Source organism: Narcine bancroftii, chromosome 6 (genome assembly GCF_036971445.1).
Source record: "Narcine bancroftii isolate sNarBan1 chromosome 6, sNarBan1.hap1, whole genome shotgun sequence".
Taxonomy (NCBI): Eukaryota; Metazoa; Chordata; class Chondrichthyes; order Torpediniformes; family Narcinidae; genus Narcine; species Narcine bancroftii.
The window spans coordinates 223,870,171-223,876,305 of record NC_091474.1 but is presented as its reverse complement, the minus strand read 5'-3'; positions in this window follow the sequence as shown (position 1 = coordinate 223,876,305).

Here is a 6,135-nt window from a genome sequence, read left to right as displayed (position 1 = left end):
TCCATTGTTGTTGGTCATCTATATCAACAATGTGAATGGTGACATGGTACATTGGATCACTTTTTTTTCTTGTACAAAAATGGCCAATTCAGCCTCTGCGGCCAATGCCTGTAAGATTTCTTCACCAATCTCCCTTTATGCTCCAAGGAATAAAGTCCTAACCTGTTTAATCTTTCCTTGCAACTCCATTCTTCAAGTCCAGCAAATCTCTGCGCTCTTTCAATCTTATTGATATCCCTCGATCCCTGACTAATGAAGGCAACTCACCATACACCTTAACCACCCTATCAACTTGCATGGCAACCTCTTTTGAAAATTTTATTTTTTAAGTTTTTAAGCCAACCTGAATACACTGGACTAATTTTTAAACATACTGCATGCATCCATAGTTCCTATTGAGGCCAGAAGATGATTGCAAACACTTGAACCATATCTCCTGTGTGCCAAGTATTGAGGATTTTTATGGACCTGTCTTATTCAGTTGTCACAACCATTTAAGATTACATGTGGCAGAACTGCAGATTCTTGATTTCATTTACAGATGTGAATGTTGCAGGTGTGTATTTATCCACTGCCCTCTTAATCATTTCAGGGAAAACTAGGTTACTGCATAGAACATAACATCAGTCCCTTCAGCTCATGATGTGTAAACCAACTCCACAACAATCCAATTTGTCCTTGTCTCGTACGCAGAACCATAGAACACAGTACAGAAACATTTGGCCCTTTTAATCTATGCCAAACTATTCTGTGTAGTCCCCCTTACCTGCACCTAGTCCATTGCCCTTCATACCCCTCCATCCATGTATGTGTCCAAATTTTTCTTAAATGTTAAAAATTAACTCATTCACCACATCAGCTAGCAGTTTGTTCCACATTCCCATTACTCTTGATTTGAAGAAGTTCTCTCCCTCATTACAGTTTATGGGATGGAAACAGGCCATCTCAGCCCTACAAGTCCATGCCAGTTTACTCAAACAGCTCCGCTAGATCCCCCCACCTATTCTCTGCCCATAACCCTCCAACACCCCCCACTCCCCTCCTATCCATGTATATATCCAGCCTCCCCTTAAATGAAAGAATTGACTCTGCTTCAACTATTTCTCTGGAAGATTATTCCATTCAGACACCACTCTGTTTCTCCTAAAAATTTGCCTCCTTACCCTCAACTTGTGTCCTCTTGTTTCAACCTCCCCTGCTCTCAGGGGAAAGAGTCTACTTGCATCTAGTCTAGCTATTCCTTTCAAATCCCCTCTCAACTGTCTACATTCCAAGGAATAAAGTCCTAACCTCTTCAATCTTTCTCTGTACTCAAGGTATTTTAAGCCAGGCAACATCCAGTTAAATCTTTTCTGCACCCTCTCCACCTTATCTATATCCTTCCTATAATTTGAAGACCAGAACTGAACAAAATACTCCAAACCTGACCAATGCCGTAAACAGTTGCAACATCACTTCCCAGCTCCTATACTCTGCTATGATTTATGAAGGCTAACATACCAAATGCCTTCTGAACCACTCTGTCAACATGAGAATCCACCTTCAAGGAACCCTGCACCATAACTCCAAGATCTCCTTGTTCTTGTGCATTCCCCAATGTCCTCCCCTTTTCTACATATGTCCTATTTTGATTATTTTTACCGAAATTAAGCACCTCACACTTCTCTACATTAAATGCCAACTTTCAGCCCAACTCTCCAGACAAACCAAATCCCTCTGTTATCCCTGAAAACCTTCCTCGCTATCCACCACTCCCCCTATTTTTGTTGACAGAGTGGTTCAGAAGGCATTTGGTATGTTAGCCTTCATAAATCATAGCAGAGTATAGGAGCTGGGAAGTGATGTTGCAACTGTTTACGGCATTGGTCAGGTTTGGAGTATTTTGTTCAGTTCTGGTCTTCAAATTATAGAAGGATATAGATAAGGTGGAGAGGGTGCAGAGAAGATTTACCAGGATGTTGCCTGGCTTTCTGTACCTTGAGTACAGAGAAAAATTGAAGAGGTTAGGACTTTATTCCTTGGAATGTAGACAGTTGAAAGGGGATTTGATAGAGGTGTTTAAAATTATGAAGGGAATAGATAGACTAGATGCAAGTAGACTCTTTCCCCTGAGAGCAGGGGAGGTTGAAACAAGAGGACACAAGTTGAGGGTAAGGGGGCAAAATTTTAGGAGAAACAGAGTGGTGTCTGAATGGAATAATCTTCCAGAGAAATAGTTGAAGCAGAGTCAATTCTTTCATTTAAGAGGAGGCTGGATATATGCATGGATAGGAAGGGGGTGGGGGGTGTTGGAGGGTTATGGGCAGAGAATAGGTGGGGGGATCTAGCGGAGTTGTTTGAGTAAACTGGCATGGACTTGTAGGGCCGAGATGGCCTGTTTCCATGCCATAAACTGTAATATGGTTATATCTTGCAACTCCATTCCTCAAGTCCGGCAACATCTAGTAAATCTCTGCTCTCTCAATCTTATAGATATCCCTCTATCCCTGACTAATGAAGGCAACTCACCATACACCTTAACCATCTTAAAAACTTGTATGGCAACCTTTTTTGAAAATTTTGTTTTTGAAATTTTTAAACTATCTATTCATCCATATTCAAAATTCATTGTGCAATGTCATCATAAACCATATTACATGTTGACTTTAAAACACAAATCTATTCTACCCACCCACCTCCCTCCATCCCCTCCCATCCAATCCTCACTCCTTTCAAAAGTCATTCTTCTCACCAAATGGGGTGAATAACACCTCGCAAATAAAAATTAATAGAAAAAAATCTTAGGACTGGTATCAAAACAAAAGGGATCTTGTTCACTTTACCAGATCTTAAAAAAATTCTGAATTTCAGAAATATTTAAAAAAACCCATAAAATGGTAACATTACTTTAAATCTTTAGTTATATTCCACACAAAGAAACCTTATTTATTTCGCTCCTTCTATCTTGGGCACATTCCTTTCAAAAAACCATTTTAACTTCTTTCAAACAGGACCCCAATATTGACAACACTTTCCACCCCCCCAAAAAAAATTGAAATCTCAAAAAAAAATAAGGAAAAATGTGAGAAACCCTCCCTTTAGTGTAAATACTAAAATTTACCCCCCCCCCCCTATTTTACGGATAATGAGAAAAACCCACTAACACGTATGTATGGATCCTGAACTCGCAGGCAAAACAATTTCCCCCAAAAAATTAAACACTTTTTAAAAGGATTAATATTAAACAGACGCAGGAAGAAATAATATCATAATTCAGATTTAAAGAATCTCTTATTTTCTTTCAGTTTACTTCAAACTTGATAATTTGTTTACAAAATTCTTTGCTGTTTCAATATCAGGAAAATTATTTTGTCCATCAGGCATCATACTTTTCAAATTAGCTGTTTGACACAGCACAAATTTATATTCTTTGTTCCAAAGGGTATTCTTCAGTGGATTAAATTCCTTTCTGCGCAATATTAGTGCAGCACTTGTATCAGGATTTTAAAAGTTTTCCTTCTTTCTCCTTAACCTTTTTATTTGCAGCTCGTAATATTTTTCCACAACCATTAAATTTTGTACATTAATTAATATAGAATGTGGCTTTGAATTCATTCCTGAAAGTGAATAAGGAGATCTATATACTTTCTCAATTTCTATCTTTGCTCCAACATTTTGTACTCCCAGGACCATTCTTGAAAGCGGATAGGATTTACCCTCTCCACTCCCCTTGAAGTCCCACTATTTTAAAATTATGTCTAGTAACATTTTCTAAAACAAAATCCATCTTTTCCAATATTTTTGCTTTCTCTGTAGCCCATTTGTTTAACTCTTTTCCACTTTAACCACTCTTTCCATAGTTTCATCTTTTTTCTTCCACTTTTGTTACTCTTTCATTTAAAATTTCTGTTTCTGGTTTGGTCACTACTTGTAAAATATGATCCAGTTTCTTATTAGTATTCTGATCTTTAGATTAAAAGTACTTTCATTATACCTTAGTTAGTATATTTCCCTTTAGTTTGTACTTTAACATTTTTAACTTGACTCACAGGTTTAACATTTGCCAGTTGATCCTTGTCTTCTGTACTTTGATCAGTCTCTGAATCACCATTTTGAGAGAGCTCCTTCTTCCACTTCTCCTTCACTGTGCGCATGCCCAATCTCTTTTTCTTTTTCTATAATGTCTCCTGACCCCAATCCATAATTCCTCCTGGGTGTTGGGTTGTCTGCCCAGAAGGCAGAACAAACCACAACTCCCAGCAGCTTGTAAATAGCCCCTTTCCCTTTGGAAAAACTGTGCTTCTTGTTGGGAGCTCAAAATCGCTGACAAATGTTGATTCGTTTTTGGCATCTTCACCATAAAGATATATTCTTCCTCTTCCTGTTTAAATTACTGTAAATTATTTTCCTTTTATAATTACCCAGGAGGCAGTCTCCATCCTCCACTACATCACATAATGTCCCCCTTGCATTCTTGATGCATCCTTGGACCTGGACCTCAAGATCTGTCTGTTCCTCCACACTGAAGAATCCTACTGTGCCTTCAAATTGCCAAAGTGCATCACTACACTTTCCCGGATGAACTCCATCTGCTACTTCTCTACCCAACTCTACAGACTGTATATATCCTGTTGTAATCTACAACAGCCTTCTACACTATTCACAACACCTCCAACCTTTGATGCATCTGCAAATTTATTGAATCACCCCTCCATTAATCCATTAGGAGACATATTCACTGAAGGGAAGGAGTGAACCAAATGAATTTTTGTACAACAAATCATTATCAGTACCAGCTTTTTATTCCATGTTATTTTGTTGTTTGAATTTGAGTTCCTAAGCTGCCTTAAATATTGAACTGGTCTTTGAGACCAGCAACTTTTCTGCTCTACATGTGTTACGTGTGGATTGTTGAGAAACATGTGGCCTCCCTGCTTGTCTGGAATATTTTGGATTGTGGAAGGTTGCGTGTTCTCCCTGTCTGAAACTTACTTCGAAGTCACATTACCTGTCAATCAAGTTTGAACTCCGGCCACCCATTAGTGCACACCTTTCCATTGGCTAATTTAAATCACCAGATACCTAGATCAGAACTGTATAAAACATCAATGCACATTCTTTCTCTGTTTCATGGTCCAAGTCCTTGCTGCATGCAAGGACATTGCTAGAAGTGTCGCAGGTAAGTTGTGCATTACCCTGAAGCTGAGCTGTAGTACTGCAATAGATCAGTACTTGCAGAGAGTCACCTCCACCACCCCCCCCCCCCCCCAACTTCCCCATGTTGGTATAGGAAATTGTCCCTGTCTTTAGAGTGTACTCAAGTGTGAATGTGTAGAATATAGGCAGCCACTGGTATTGGAGTCCATCCTAGATCCAGTGGGAATGTCTATATTGTTTAAGTATAGTAATTGAGTACCTTTTGACATTCTCCCGTTTGTGTCCTGTGTGTAAATTAAAGTTGTGTGTAATTTTCGTGAACTCACCAAACCTGATACTTCTCCCAACACGACAATTGGCAGTGCGAGCAGGGCTCTAAGAGTTTCAGCTGGGCACACACTGAGTACTAACCATGTGGGAGATTGCACTAACAAGAGTTTGTGTGGGTGTCTGGTCGGGGACTTATTATTGTGTACGTACTCACAAACGGGCAGCAGGAGGCGACCCACATATAGTAAAGGAACCCCTGGGATCAGAATTTAAAATCCCCCAAGTGGACCAACGACTGTCGGGGGTCCAGCAGTGTGGCCGGCAAGTGACACCATGCCAGACAAATGGATCAACAGGCTAGACACCCACGGAGAGAAGATGGGGGACCACGTGGTGTCCCTCATGGAGGAACCGGGGTCTCCTGAGGCCAGGAGGATTTGAGGGGGAAGCCCTATGGTTACTGTCACTACTTAGGCACCAGTGAGGTATCACATTCAATTTAATAAGGGTACCCAGAAAGAGGGAGATGCAATCCTTGCAGCATCACTGTTGGACATTACAGGCAGCAGTGAAAACTGCCTGAGGACAAGTGACCAATCTAGAAATGAAAGTCATGGAGAGGTTTCCAAGCTGATTGAAATGTAGCAGCAGCAAACTGCTCACTGGTCTGGCCTGCAGCTTGACCCAGGCAAAGTCCGAGCAATTGTCCAGCAGGGAGAGGGGATTGAC